Source organism: Mustelus asterias, chromosome 7, assembly GCF_964213995.1.
Source record: "Mustelus asterias chromosome 7, sMusAst1.hap1.1, whole genome shotgun sequence".
Classification (NCBI taxonomy): Eukaryota; Metazoa; Chordata; class Chondrichthyes; order Carcharhiniformes; family Triakidae; genus Mustelus; species Mustelus asterias.
Genome location: NC_135807.1, coordinates 121,440,755 through 121,457,414, shown reverse-complemented (window position 1 = coordinate 121,457,414; position 16,660 = coordinate 121,440,755).

Here is a 16,660-nt window from a genome sequence, read left to right as displayed (position 1 = left end):
GTGGCGCAGTGGTTAGCATTGCTGCCTCACAGCGCCAAGGACCCGAGTTCCATTCCCGGCTTGGGTCACTGTCTGCACGTTCTCCCTGTGTCTGCGTGGGTTTCCTCTGGGTGCTCCGGTTTCCTCCCGCAGTCCAAAAGACATGAGGTATGGGTGCACTGGCCATGTTAAATTCTCCCTCAGTGTACCCGAACAGGCACCGTAGTGTGGCAAATAGGGGATTTTCACAGTAACTTCACTGCAATGTTAATGTAAGCCTACTTGTGACAATAATAAATAAACAGAGAACACTGTTTGGAGTCATACCTGGCACAAGGGAAGAGGGTTGTGGTGGTCGGAGGTCAATCATCTCAGCTGCAGGACATCACTGCAGGAGTTCCTCAGGATGGTGTTCAAGGCCTAACCATCTTCAGCTGCTTCATCATAATGTCTATAGTGGGGATATTTGCAAATGTTCAGCACCATTTGCAACTCCTCAGATACTGAAGCAGACTGTGTCAATGTGCAACAAATCTGTATAGCATTCAGGCTTGGCTGATTGGCAAGTTACATTCATGCCAAACAATGGCATGAATGGCACAGTGGTTAGCGCTGCTGCCTCACAGCACCAGGGACCCGGGTTCGATTCTCAGCTTGGGTCACTGTCTGTGTGGAGTTTGCACATTCTCCCCGTGTCTGTGTGGGTTCCCTCCGGATGCTCCGGTTTCCTCCTACAGTCCAAAGATGTGCAGGTTAGGCAGATTGGCCATGCTAAATTACCCCTGTCAGGGGGACTAGCTAGGGTAAATGGATGGGGTTATGGGGATAGGGCCTGGGATTGTGGTCAGTGCAGACTTGATGGGCCGAATGGCCTCCTTCTGCACTGTAGGATTCTGTGATTCTGATGACCATCTCCAATAAGAGAGAATCCAACTATCTCCATCACTGAATCCTCCACTGTGATAACTTGAGGCAGGAACCAGATGGTTGCAAACAAATGTAAATGTTATTGGGAACACACATTGAGATGTTTACAAGCTCATTACTGTCTTACGACCCAAAGGCACAGGTCTGGCATTGCCCACTGGTTGACTGGCAGGAGAGAGTGGGTAACCATTCCCATTACCACATCCACTATCAACATCCTGGGGGTTACCATTGACCGAGAAACTGAACTGGACTAGCCATATAAATACTGTGACTTGGAATTCAGCGGCGAGTAACTCACTTCTGGACTCACCAAAGTCTGTCTACCATCTATAGGGCACAAGTCAGGAGTGTGATGAAATACTCTCCACTTTCTTGGATGAATGCAACTCCAACAACACTCAAGAAGCTCCATAGCATCCAAGACAAAGCAGTCCACTTGATTGATACCCCATTCATCACCTTCAACATTCACTCCAGCCAGCACCAATGCACACAGTGGCAGCAGTGTGTACAATCTCCAAGATGCATTGCAGCAACTCACCAAGGCTCCTTCAACAGCCCCTTCTAAACCTGTGACCTCTATCACCTAGACTGACGAGGGCAGCCGACACAAGAACACCAACACCTGTAAGCTGTCCTCCGAGCCACTCACCATCCTGACTTTAGGAAATATCTCACCGTTCCTTCATTGTCACTGAATAAAAATCCTGGAACTCTCTTCCTAACAGCACTGTGGATGTACCTACAGTATATGGACTACAGTGGTTCAAGAATATAGCTCACCACCACCTTAAGGGCAATTAAGAATGGGCAATAAATGCAGGCCTGATCAGCAACACCCATGTCCCATGAAATAACGTCATAAACTTTGATAATTAAAAAAAAATCCTCCATTTGTTAATGCATCTTTTGCAGCATTTCAAAGGGCCACCTTAAACAGATGTCCGTTTCCTTATTCATCTCAATTGGAGGATTAATGTCTATTTTAGGACCTCTCCCCAAAATGAGTTGGAAGTTAGCTAAGTGGTCTGCTACATTTCTTCAATGGCTGCAACTGAACGGGAAATGGATTTTCTTTTAAATCTATCAATAATCGTTGTAGTGGAATCGAAGGGGATCAAAGGATATGGGGGGAAGGTGGGATCAGGCTATTAAGTTGAATGATCACCCATGATCATAATGAATGGCGGTGGAGCAGGCTTGAAGGGCCGAATGACCTCCTCCTGCTCCTATTTTCTATCTTTCCTCCACATCCCTAGTTGGCTACAAATTCAATTGCTGTTTAGTTTCATCCGCCAACCTCCACCCCACCAACTCAATCTCAAACTCAGGACTTAATTTAATCAAAAGCTTGAGTTGCCTGGAGGTGTAGCAGGTCCAGGGACTAGCATAGTTGATGAAAATGAGGCCCAAGACCCAATCTTTGGTCAACCTCTTTCAGAGAGTGCACTCCCAAAAAGGTCCCAAGGGGCGGGACCTAAAGGGATGGCTGGGGCCAGGCTGGGGGCGGGGCCTAAGGGAAGGCAGATGGGGGGGTGCACTGCGCACTTGGTTATTGGGTGGGGCGGGATGGGGGTGTGATCGGTCGGGGGTGGGGGCCTCTCATAACTGTGGTTTCTATCATGGCGTACAAGACAGAAAGATTGATAAATCCTGAGGTAATATTTTCCGAGGGAGGTATCCTGACACTTTTCAAGATTTAAATCAACAGTTTAAAGTGGGTTGAACTCCAGGTGGTTCCTGCACATTAGTCTGGTCGCAGTGTATCATTAAGGCAACTTGTGTGTCTTCAAATGTCTTCCATTTGCATTTAACATTAATACAAGTTGCCAAGTGTGCTTGGAGGCAAGAATTTTTCATGAACACTGCTGAGAGTGATTTTTTTTACTGGGTGAATTATAATTTAAATAAAGTATAATGTGCAATAAAATTTGATTTGAAAGTCACATTTCCATGTCTGTTTTTATGCTTTATAGTCAGTGAACTGCAATTGATTTGACTTAAGCAGCATTAACCAGGCTGAAACTTACCGGCTGTTCCTGTCGGCGGGGTCTTCCAGTCCTGCCGAAGGCAAGGCCCCGCCACGGCTTTCCCAGCGACAGAGGTTGTGATCAACAGGAAAAACTGTTGACAGCGGCGGGACTGGAAGATCCTGCTGCTGACAAATGGCCGCCTGAACCACTGCAAAGCATGCTGCGCTAGGCAGCGGAAAATCCCGCCCCTAGAATTATTTAACCATATTGCTCCTCATCAAGTTCAGAGCACAGTGAAGAGATTGATTCTTTGGGTGGGATTTTCCATCTGTTCCCGCTGGTGGGATCTTCCAGTCCTGATGATGGTGACCCCACCCTTGTCGCGGGTACCCTGGCAGCGGAGGGTGCGAACATGGGAAAACCCATTGACTGTGGCAGGACTGGAAGATCCCATCACTGGCATATGTGGTTGTGGGGTGGGGGGATGGCGGGGGGTGGGGGGGGGGGGGTGGAGGTGGGGCAGATTCCACCCTTTGCATTTTCTTTTAGCGACATCTTTCTTTATAAATTCAGAGCAGGGTGGTGTTGTATCTAACAACTTGGCAGCTACTGATATTCTTAAATATTACTAGCCAGGAGGCACATGAGGCTAATGCTATGAACATTCATTCTACAGACCATATGTGGATCAGGATTATCAACAACAGCTTGCATTTACATAGCGTCTTTTACTTAGTAAAATGTCCAAAGCTGATTCACAGGACTGTAATCAAAGATGATTTGATTTGATTTGATTTATTATTGTCACATGTGTTAGCATACAGTGAAAAGTGTTGTTTCTTGCGTGCTTTACAGGCAAAGCATACCGTTCATAGAGAAGGAAACGAGAGAGTGCCGAATGTAGTGTTACAGTCATAGCTAGGGTGTAGAGAAAGATCAACTTAATGCAAGGTAAGTCCATTCAAAAGTCTTTCCGCAGCAGGGAAGAAGCTGTTCTTGAGTCGGTCGGTATGTGTCCTCGGACTTTTGTATCTTTATCCCGATGAAAGAAGGTGGAAAAGAGTATGTCTGGGGTGCATGGGGCGTGGGGTCCTTAATTATGCTGGCTGCCTTTCTGAGGCAGCGGGAAGTGTAGAGAGAGTCAATGGATGGTACGCTGGTTTGCTGGGGGATAGGTTGATTGGCCATGCTAAATTGCCACTTAGTATCAGGGGGATTAGCAAGGTAAATATGTGGGGTTACGGTGATAGGGCCTGGGTGGGATTGTTGTTGGTGCAGCTCGATGGGCCAAGTGCCCTTCTTCTGCGCTGTAAGGATTCTATGATTCTATGAAATCACATTTGACACCCAAACATTAAAAAGAAGGAAAAACTTATATTGGTTTTCTGACCTGAAATCACATCGTAAAGCACTTTACAAACAATGGAATACTCTTCAAAGTGTGGGAACTGCTGTAATGTAGGAAACATGACAGCTAATTTGTTCACAGAAATGTCTCATAAATAGCATGATACTGACCAGATAATCTGGTTTAAGTGGTGTTGGTTTAGGAATAGTTCTTGGTCACGTCACTGGGGATAACTCTGCTCTTCATCAAAATTGTGCCATCAGAAATTTTTTATGTCAACTTGTAAAAACAGATGGAGCTACTGTCCTAGTGTCTCATCTGAATGAACTAAAGGAGCGCTGCACTGAAGTGTCAGCTTGTGTTTCATGTTGAAGTATGTAGAGCGGGACTCAAAGTCACAATCTTCCGACTCAGAAGCAAGAGTGCTCCCCGCTGAGACACATATTAGGACAAATGAGCAAAGGCTCGGTCAAAGAGGTAGATTATAAAAAGGGCCTTAGAGATGCAGAGAAGTTTGAGGAGGGAATTCCAGAGCTGAGGGCCTTGGCAGATGAAGGCACAACCACAATGGCAGAGCACGGGCCAAAATTGGAGAAGCTCAAAGAGGGCTGGATGTGGTTACAGAGATAGGGAGAGGTAAGGCTCCAAATTACCTTTACAGATTGTTCACAATCTGCTAAAGTCTTGTTAATAGAATGTAATACAGCTGCGTATTCTAGAGATTAACATTGTTCAGAATCCCCTCGTCCCTCAATGCTCGGTGCAGACTTGGCCACTTTTGGACCTGTGTGTCTTTAACACTTGGATTGGCCTTATTGATTGCTTGTCACCGGGGTCTTCCTTGACAGTATTGAGTCCAGCTGATTGTTCGCACATTCTTGCTCTGTTATGCTGAGAGAAGGATCTCTCTGACCAATACTGACTGCTCGCAGGATTCTCTCTTATTGATTGCTCTCCCTCCCCAGGTGCCTCCAAGGCTCTGCCACCTCTCTTGGCTGCTCCAATACAGCGCTGGCTTCACTGCAGTTCTCTGTGGCCAGTCTTTAAGAATCCATGTCATTTTGCCCAGATAGGTCGCAATCGGGATTTTGCATCACTTGCTTTTGCAGATTTTCTGTTTTTTCTAATCTCCACCCCTATCATTCACCACAACTTTAACTGAATCTCCCATCAATTCGTTCATGACTACTTATTCATAGAATAGAATTCATAGAATCCTACAGTGCAGAAGGAGGCCATTCGGCCCATCGGGTTTGCACCGACCACAATCCCACCCTGACCCTTTCCCCATAACTCCATGCATTTACCCTAGCTAGTCCCCCTGACACTAAGGAGCAATTTAGCATGGCTAATCCACCTAACCCGCACATCTCTGGACTGTGGGAAGGAACCGGATCACCCGGAACAAACCCATGCAGACGCGGCGAGAATGTGCAAACTCCACACAGACAGTAACCCAAAGCTGGAATTGAACCGGGGTCCCTGGCGCTGTGAGGCAGCAGTGCTAACCACTGTGCCACCATGCCATCCTTGTGCTCAGTATGTGTGCCCATGTCCAACGAATGAATAAAAAAAAGTCACCCTGTTCCCTCCATGCCTGTTTGAAGACTGTCCACTCATTCGAGACATCCCCAGACAATCTGGCAGATTTCTATTGAATTCTAATTCCACTATCTGCTGTGGCGGGATTCAAACTTGGGTCCCCAGAGCAGTACCCTGGATCTCTGGATTGCTAGTCCAGTGACAATACCACTACTCCACTGCCTCCCCTGTGTGTGGCACATTCCCATTTACATGCAGATTAGAGAGACATGGACACCGATCTACCAAGGAGTGTAGCAGCCTGCTTTCATCATTATTTTTCTAGGTCCCACCCGACAGTCAATCAAATTGGTTGCCTGGCCGGATGTTCACAGTTAGGGATGACCTTGTCCTGCTGCATGGGTGGAGGGTGGTTTTTGATTTGATTTGATTTATTATTGTCACATGTATTAACATACAGTGAAAAGTATTGTTTCTTGCGCGCTATACTGACATAGAGAAGGAAACGAGGGAATGCAGAATGTAGTGTTACAGTCATAGCTAGAGTGTAGAGAAAGATCAGCTTAATGCAAGGTAAGTCCATTCAAAAGTCTGACAGCAGCAGGGAAGAAGCTGTTCTTGAGTCAGTTGGTACGTGACCTCAGATCTTTGTATCTTTTTCCCGATGGAGGAAGGTGGAAGAGCGAATGACCGGGGTGCGTGGGGTCCTTAATTATGCTGGCTGCTTTGCCGAGGCAGCGGGAAGTTGGGGGAAGGAATCAAATGTCTCCCTATTGCTGGCGCAGTTTTGAATGAACACAATCCACCCCAATCGAGCATTTTTGGTTCTACTGTTTTAGACCAGGTGGAATAACTTCTCATGGTCTCATTATCTATCTAGTTCCTTCAGGATCTGTAGTCAATCAGCTCCAACAATTTTAGGGGGACTTTTAACAAATTTGTTTGCATGACTTCTATCCTTACAGAGTGCTGTTTTTGTTCAGTTTACAGACGGGAGCATCTCGGGAGGTTCACTCGCAATAATACATGTAAGGAAAATTCCCTCACATGACCTATGTATTTATAAATCTGGCCAGGGCTGCTCTGAATTCAACCATGATGAAAGATTGCAGTTAAGGAAGAAAATTGCAACAACCAGAAAGCTGATTGGAATCTTTCATTAAAACTATGAAAATCGGCACATTTCAACACTGCATATAATGGCCCCAAAATCCCTAAGGTCATGATCTTGTCATTACCACTGTTACCCTGCCCGCTTGCTATGGAATGGGGGGAACTGTAAACCAAGTTTACTGAATGAGCCCCAAATGAAGAAATTACCAACAAGATTCCACTTTTTGTAACTTCTACTCTAACAAGAATTGGAATGAATGCAAATTAAACAGGAATCAATGGAACCATAGAACCTCTACAGTGCAGAAGGAGGCCATTTGGCCCATTGAGTCTGCAATGACTCTCCAACATCCCACCCACGCCCTATCCCCATAACCCAATGCATTTACCCCGCTAATCCTCCTAACCTACACATCTTGGGAAACTAAGGGGAAATTTAGCTTGGCCAAACTACCTAACCTGCACATCTTTGGAGTGTGGGAGGAAGTCGGAGAACTTGAAGGAAACCCACATGGACATGGGGAGAATGTGCAAACTCCACACGGACAGTTACTCAAGTCCGGAATTGAACCAGGGTCCCTGGCATTGTGAGGCAGCAGTGCTAACCACTGTGCCGCCGTGTCATCCCACAATGGACAAATTATACTTCAAATAACAAGGTAAATTTGACTTTAAATAGTCGAAACAAAGGTAAGCATTATACAACCACATGCAGTCATATTACTCCCCACAAACGTCCGGTACTACGTAACTACACAGTTCTACAATATGCTATTCTTTACTCATGCCGGTTAGGTCTGGAGTTCTATCTGACAACAACTATCACCTCCAAGATTCACGGGTATGATTATCATCAGCAAAAACACTTCTACAAATCCTCTCTCCCTCGGGCCATGATAGTTCCGATAATGTAGTTTTCTACAGTTCTTTTTCAACTGATGCATCAATGACACCCTGATTCACTGTTTGGCCTCTGTCTGGGAAAACACCCAGCTCTTTAGCACTTCCGAGTTTTTAACACCACTTTGCAGCTTTTAGATCTTTTTTGAAGCCAGCACGCACAGTCACTCCACAAGCTGCTGTCTTCCTTTCTGCCAAACAGACATCTTGCTGAGAATGATTTACTTCTTCCCCTCACAAGAATCATGTCCTTCTTTCTCCCTCTGTCTGATTTTTCTTTGCGTCTGCATCTGGGCACTGATCTCCTTCAACCTCCAGCTCTCCTGCAGGTAGCTTTCCATTCTGTCTGCAGCTCGCCTTTGTGTTTGTCAGCCACGTGGCTTCTTTCTAAACCTCTTTCCTGTTTGCAACTACTTCTTTGTCAAGGATTGCCAGGGTGCATGGACTGGTATTTCTTATTATCCAGGAAAATGACAACTGACATCCTGGCAGAGGTGGCACAGTGGCACATGGGTTAGCATTGCTCCCTCACAGCGCCAGGGACTGGGTTCAATTCCGGCCTCGGGTCACTGTCTGTGTGGAGTTTGCACGTTCTCCCCATGTCTGTGTGGGTTTCCTCCGGGTGCATTGGTTTCCTCCCACAGTCCAAAGATGTGTGGGTTAGGTGGATTGGCCATGCTAAATTGCCCCTTAGTGTCAGGGGGATTAGCAGGGTAAATATGTGGGGCTACAGGGATAGAGCCTGGATGGGATTGTTGTCGGTGCAGACTCGATGGGCTGAATGGCCTCCTTCTGCTCTGTAGGGATTCTATGATTCTATCCTTTGCAGTTGATGCAAGCTCTTAAAAGTCCTTTTCAAACAAACATTCTTAAAAACATTTACAGATTCTGCAGGCATTTTAAAGAAATTACAAATTTGCTTCACTGCGCTGTTTTGGTTGTCACATGCTGGTGTCCTCCACCACTGACCCGGTTAGAGTTTGTGCAATTTGTGGGAAGGCACTTTACTTATTCAGGTCAGGCAAGCATGCTCACCACATTAGATGCATTTGTCATACTCACCAATCCATGCCGACCAGAACATCTGGCACCTCCCTGGCGAAGGGTTGGACTCTCCAGACCTCTAACTCAATAATCCTGTCAGCCAGCTGAACAACGAGGCTGCTGGAAACAATAACAAAGTGTTTATGTGACTGGGCTAGTAATCCAAAGGCCCGGACTAACACTCCAGGGATATGAGTTCAAAGCCCACCAAGGCAGCCGCGGAATTTATATTCAATAAAATTAAATAAATCTGGAATAAAAAAGCTAAGTTCTGTAATGGTGACCATGAACCTATCCAATTGTCATTAAAAAAACATGCACTCATATCCTTAAGGGAAGGAAATCTGCTCTCTTTACTCAGTCTGGCCTTCATGTGACTTCAGACCACAGTAACATAGTCTGCTCTTAACCTCCCTCTGAAATGGCCTAGAAAGCCATTCAGCTGTTAAGACCACCATGAAAAAGTCAAAGAAGAATAAAACTGGCCGGATCACAACCTAGCCACCGGATGCAGCATAGACATAGCAGCCCAATCAACCCTGAAAGGCTTCCTCACTAAAACCTGTGTACAGAGCTGTGTACAGACTAGTCAAGCCCAACATCATCAGATCTTTCAGTCAATGTCTCAGATATCTCCATCACTATCTCTGGGTATGTCCTGTCTCACCAGCAGGACACAGGCCATAGCATAAAGGTATACTGGTTGAGAAGTAATGGCTCTGGAAGTCTTCAACATTAACACTGGACCTCGTGAAGTTTCATGAAATCAAGTATAGCTACAACACTGCAATCTACCCAACAGTGTGGAAAGTTGACCAGGTCTATCTCGTCCACAAAAGGCAGGACCAATCCATCACAGCCAATTATTGCCTCATCATCTCCTCTCAACAATCAGCAAAGTGATGGAAAGTATCATCGGCAATGAAATCAAGCACTGACACTCACTTTGGGTTCTGCCAGGGACATTCATCACAGTATGGCCTTGGTCCAAACATGAACATAAGAGCTGAATTTCAGGGATGAAGGGAGTGTGATTGCCCTCGACATCAAAAGGTAGCTTTTGACCAAGGTTTAAAGTTTATTTATTAGTGTCACGAGTAGGCTTAGGTTAACACTGCAACAAAGTTACTGTGAAAATCCTCTAGTCGCCACACTCCGGCGTCTGTTTTGATACACTGAGGCGAATTTAGCACAGCCAATGCACCTAACCAGTATGTCTTTTGGACTGTGGGAGGAAACCAGAACACTTGGAGGAAACCCATGCAGGTACAGAGAGAACGTTTAAACTCTGCACAGACAGTAACCCAAGCCGGGAATTGAACCCAGGCCCCTTGGCGTTTGAGGCAGCAGTGCTAACCACTGTGCCACCGTGCCACCCACCAAGGAGCCCTAGTAAAATTGAAGATAATGGGAACCGGGGATAATCTCTCCACGAGTTGGAGTCATCCCTCACACAAAGGAAGATCGGTAGTGATTGTTGGAGGCTAATTCTCTCAGCCCCAGCAGCTCCTCAGGGCAATGCTGTAGAGTCAACCACCTTCAGCTACTTCAATGATTTGGGGCTACAGTGGAATAGGCAGGAGAATAGGACTAGCATAGATAAACACTGATGGGCTGAATGACCTCCGGTGTTTTAACCATTCTATGATTATGTGTGTGTGTGTGAGATCAGGGGCACGGGACTATGTTTACATTCATTCAAACATCGGTCTTTAAGGTTTGTGCAATTGAAAAAAGCTATTCCAACGGCATGTTGATGCATCATCATGTATAGGTGTTGCAGGTTGGTCATTCTATATCTCACCAATCTCTAATTTTAAAAAATCAAGAGCATTGTTCTGAATTGGAGCAATTCATAGCATTTCCCTCTTTTAATCTTACCTCCTTCTGTACTCAGTCAATTGCCCTTTACTAACTCTCTATATAGCAGAATGGCACAGTTCACTTCACCATCAGCCACGATGACTTACTGTAGTTTCCCATAGTCCTGAAATACATTCACCAGCGTTATCAGACACTCCTGGGATTCAAATACAGATTCATACCTACGAGAAGCACTTATATAAAATGACAACTGAGGAATAAGTCATAAACTTGACAATAATACAAGTGATAATTTAAAAGTATTAACAAAGGGTAGCACGGTGTACAGTGGTTAACACTGCTGCCTCACAGCATCAGGGACCTGGGTTCAATTCCAGTCTTGGGTGATTGTCTGTGTGGAGATTGCACATTCTCCCTGTGTCTGCGTGGGTTTCCTCCGGGTGCTCGGGTTTCCTCTCACACTCCAAAAATGTGCAGGTTAGGCTGATTGGCCATGCTAAATTGCCCCTGAGTGTCGGGGGGTTGGGTTGGGGGGGTGGGGTGGGGGGAACGTGGAGCCCAGGACAGTCTGGTAACAAATCAGCAGCCGATTTTTTCGTAGTACTTGGTTTTATTTTCCACTGTCTTGAAAAATATTGGCAAGATTTTTACTTTCAATCAAAGTAAAAAGTGTCAGCGAGACTAGGCAACGAGTCTGTAAAAAGAGCTTGACATAATTGCTCTGTGAACTTCAGCAGGAAGAAATTTGGCATGGGGGGACCAGTAAACTGACAATTTACAAAACTATTTCACACTGCTGACCTAGATTACACTCCGTGGGAGTAGAAATTAGTCTATTAAGTTTATAAATGTTTTAAATATTTAAAAGGCTCTGTTGGAGAGAAATTCTTTATTGGGGAAGGATGTAAAAGCAGACTTTATCACATCTTTCACCATACCAAATATTCTCATCGGCTTCGATGGAACTGAATATTGGGTGGAGTGTCTGACTGGCAGCAGACAGGACACTGCCTGTATTGCATCCCCGATGGGGATACAATGAAAGACAGTTACAACAATTTCCATTGTATTCCTCACTGTCCGAATGCGAAAGGATTCAGGAAGCTTTGATGAGGAACAGATGTTTTTAATGCTTTAGCCTCTGGCCGCCAGCCATTTGGAACATTTGCAACGCTCAAAATAACTTTGTGCCAACAATTACAAGCTGGGATTCCTTTTGTTTCTCAAAGCTAAAATAAACAAATAAATAACTTCCCCCGAGTTGAATCCCTTTTCTTAATAAATATCCGCTTTGCCAAGATAAGCGTAATAACAGAGAGCAAGGAAGTAGAGACAGCACAGACAAGAGACTTAGATACTTGACAGAGCTAGATGCCCTTTTCGAATAGTAATGCGACTCTGAGCTGCAGCTTGGAACCACAGCAAGATAGTTGCTTGATAATGATTTTATCAGATGACAAAAAAGAGCTCAAGGGCTTTGATACATTTGTGCACACAACAAACATATTGTAGATTAAACAAAAAGATATACATTGACAAACACAATCATCATAATTATTTCCTACAGGAGAGGAAGATGCGCTGTGCAACAATAAAGGGATGCATTTGCTTGTGAATAAGATCTTATTTTTCATACACATCAGTTTTAATTCCAAAGGGCCCACACTTGGAGCTGAGGGGAACGAAGAATTGTTTCATTTCCAAGTGATAATTTACCCAGTGCCTTACTAAAGAAAAGAATAATTATTTAGATGTGTGTTTGAGGTTTTGGATTCCACCAATGGCACTGGGATCTCAATGGCAGTGGGATCACCGGCTGTGGCATATTGTCACAGAGAAAGCCAAGAAACTAGGTTGCTGAAGGTGGAGACAGGGTGCAAACCGAGCAAAATGTGTAATGCGAGATGGGACTTGCAGTGCAAGGGAAGGTTTTGTGATGCGAATCTTGTCAGTAATGTTTGTGTTGGAGGCCAAGTGTTGGGTGGCTTTGTACACTTCGGCTTGGAAGGAAAAGTGGATGGTTCAGGACCGGCAGACTGGCACAGCGGTTAGCATAGCTGCCTCACAGCGTCAGGGACCCAGGTTCAATTCTGACCTTGGTTCACTGTCTGTGTGGAGTCTGCACATTTTCCCCCATGTCTGCATGGCTTTCCTCTGGGTGCTCTGGTTTCCTCCCACACTTCAAAGATGTGTGGGTTAGGTGGACTGCCCATGCTAAATTGCCTCTTAGTGACCCAGGATGTGTAGGTTAGGGGGGGATTCATGAGGTTACAGGGTTAGTGCAGGGGTAAGATGCTCTGTCGGAGAAATGGTGCAGATTCAGTGGGCCAAATGGCCTCTTTCTGCATTGCAGAGATTCTATGATTCTATGAAACGTTAGGTCTGCAAGAACACCAGGTGTGATGATTAGGTAATGCCGGTGGATGTTCTATTGTTAAAGCAAGTGATGAAGATGCTTTAACAATAGAGTTTTGTGATATAAAGAGGTAATAATTCGCTATCTGTCCTAGCATTTGATCCAAGAAGTATATTTTTCACTTGGGGGTGTGAATCCTGGAGATCTCATGTTCTGTGTCTCTGAATCTACAAAGAGGGCTATTCTTGGTTCTTTCCAAATGAAACCATCGATGGGAATGGGGGAAAAGTTAGAGTCAAGAGTCAGAGGTTTGACACCAACTTTCAAATGTATTGCCTAGGCCTGATCTTTTCTAAGCACCACTGATTTGCTTCCTGATGCATGGTCGCCATAGTTTAGCTGTTACATTAGCAATAAAGATCAATATTCAAGTGTAAGTGCCAAATAAACTCACCAATTTACTTTGAAGACGGTGTGGGGGCGGGTGGTGGTGGTGAAAATGTTCTGATGTTGCTACAACGACAGCAGGTTTTTTATTATTCATTTGTGGGATATGGGTGTCACCAGCAGGGCCAGCATTTATTGCCCATCCCTTGTTCAGAGGGCAGTTGAGAGTCAACCACATAGCTGTGGCTCTGGAGTCACATGTAGGCCAGACCGGGTAAGGACCAGGTGGGAACATACACAAGACCACAAGAAAACATCCAACTTCAATGCAACCACAAAACAGTGAGATGGAGTAATGGGGCAAGATGGCTGGCCCCTTCAAAGAACCCGAGTTCTTAGTCACCACAGGGCGATAACATATAGCAGGGCTCCAAACTTTCTCCACATCATGTGTGGGGCTCTTGTGTAGACTAATTGAAGAGATTGCTTGCTATGATAATTAAACAACTCCATAATCGTTGAATCATGCAACTACCAGAATGTTAGAAAGGAAACTAAATGGGCCTTGGATTATTTTGTCTAGCAATTTTTATGTTCCTATGTCTAATGGTTAAGTAAACAGAGCCTCAGATAAATTGGAGTTAAATTATTGTTTAGTTTGGCAGATTGGAAAGCCAATTGTAAATTTCAGGCTCTAGACCTGAAAGCCTGGCAGTGAGTGGCCAGCTTGCCTTTGTTAAAGATTGCTTTATAACTCTAACAAAGGGTGACATTTGGAAGTGTGAAGTCTGGAAGCTGATTTTAGTTTAGTGGTCATTGGGCCGACAGTGCAGGCGCTGTGATCCCATTGCCATGTGCAAACTAATATTTCACTGGAAGAAATTTCTACTCACCTAGTACTGGATGTCAGGTAGGCAGTCGAGAGAAATGGTGGTGAGGTAGAGGTGGGTGTCATCAGTTGTCATGTGAATACTAAATGCTGTGGTTTTGGATGATGTCACTAGGTGGCAGCATGTAGATGAGAAATGGGGCGGGGTTGTGGTGGGGCCACAGTAGTAGTCAAGGATAGATCCTTGCTGGATACCAGAGAAAGCAGCTCTGGAGTAGAAAGAGAAGCCACGGTGATACTCTGGGACAGCACGGTGGCACACAGTGGTTAGCATTGCTGCCTCACAGTGCCAGGGACCCGGTTCAATTCGCGGCTTGGGTCACTGCCTGTGCAGAGTTTACACGTTCTCCCTGTGTCTGCGTGGGTTTCCTCCGGGTGCTCCTGTTTTCTCCCATAGTCTGAAAGGCTGGTTAAGTGCATTGGCCATACTAAATTCTCCCTCAGTATACCCGGTGTGGCGACTGGGGCATTTTCACAGTAACTTCATTGCAGTAACTTCATACTTGTGACTCTAATAAATAGGGGGGGACTTATTACAATCACATGGGATGTAATCTGTGACTTTGACACAAACTGTTTTGGTCCTGTGGCAGGGACAGAAATCTGATTGGTAAAATTCAAACATGGAGTTCTGGGAAAGGTGACCACAAATTTGGCGGGAAGGTTGTGGGGCGGTGGGGGGGGGGGGGGGGGGGGAGGAGGTGTGGGGATGGAAATGCCTCCGTTCAGTCCGCAAGCTTGCTGAGTATGCACTGGCTTATCATTTTAATTTTCTGAACCACTCTCATTCGGACCTCTCTGTCCTTGGCCTCCTGCACTGTTCCTATAAAGTTCGCTACAAACTTGAAGAACGTCTCACCTTTCAATCCAGTCTTCTGGACTCAACATTGTTTTCAACAATTTCAGACCTACCCCTAGATCCTCTATCTCCCCTTGTTTGGAAAGCAATTGGTAATGATTTTGCTGTTTCTAATTACACATCAGTTAGACCCATTATCTTGTTTATTTTCTTGCTCCATTACCATCTCCCTTTGCTTTGTGTTACAAATTGTTGTAATATCTGTAAAAAGCTGTCGATCTGCTCTTTACCTCAGGTAACTTCCAACATATATGCTTTACTCTTGATATTAATGGAGATAGCAAGTATTTGTTCTCACAATCTGGTTTATTTCCCCTATTCTCAAACCACAGATATACTCATTATGCTGGTAGTTTGATTTGATTAGATTTATCATTGTCACATGTATTAGTGTACATTAGTGAAAAGTATTGTTTCTTGCGCACTATACAGACAAAGCATACTGTTCATAGAGAAAGAAAGGAGAGGGTGCACAATGTAGTGTTACAGTCATAGCTAAAGTATAGAGAAAGATCAACTTAATATAACGTAGGGCCATTCAAAAGTCTGATGGCAGCAGGAAAGAAGCTGTTATTGAGTCAGTTGGTACGTGACCTCAGACTTTTGTACCTTTTTCCTGACGGAAGAAGGTGGAAGAGAGTATGTCCGGGGTGTGTGGAGTCTTTGATTATGCTGGCTGCTTTTCCGAGGCAGCAGTAAGTGTAGACAGAGTCAATGCGTGGGAGGCTGGTTTGTGTGATGAACTGGGCTGCGTTCACGACCCTTTGTAGTTTCTTACAGTTGGGAACCCCGTGTGCAAGAGTTTGTCCCCATGTGGTCAATCCACTGATGGAGTTCTCTTCATATCTTCCTGACCTCAGTTTCTGTTGTCTTCAAGCACATGCTTTTATACAGTTTGACTGTAGATCTCATCAGCTAGCACATGTAAGACGTCCTTATGTCAGCAGTGGTAACTGTATCAGCTAAATAGTTAATACTACCTGTTCCTGTTCCTCCACACAATTTTATTCTGACATATTAGGGGGCAAAATCATGTTTCAATCCAAAGAACAAATTTCTGTGATTGTTCTCCTCAACTTCATCTGTTTGAGTCAAATAAAGTTAATCATCTTCCCCTTCTTCATTCATAGGATCTATTCGAGAATAAGTTTGTCACTTCTATCGTTTGTGCCATAAGGTCGTGCAGTCAAAGGTCACCCGTTAACCTTTTGCCCAGCCAGTTCACTCTGCACCTTCACAATAATGTCCATTTTCCCATTGTGCTTAGCAGACCTCTTTGGTCTGTCATCATCCACCACTCTTTGCAAACTCGTCACATAAAATTCCGAAGTTCCCAGTTTACATCTGTAACAAGCACGTTTCCCAATTGGAAAAAAAGTCAAAACTGTGAACCGAAATTCGGCAAAAACCATTACAACCAAATAACTGAACAAAAGATTGTGTAAAATATGTTCCCCCTGACTAGAGCTAGGAACTCATTGTTATGCGCAAGTGTTCCGGGGGGCCACTTTTCACA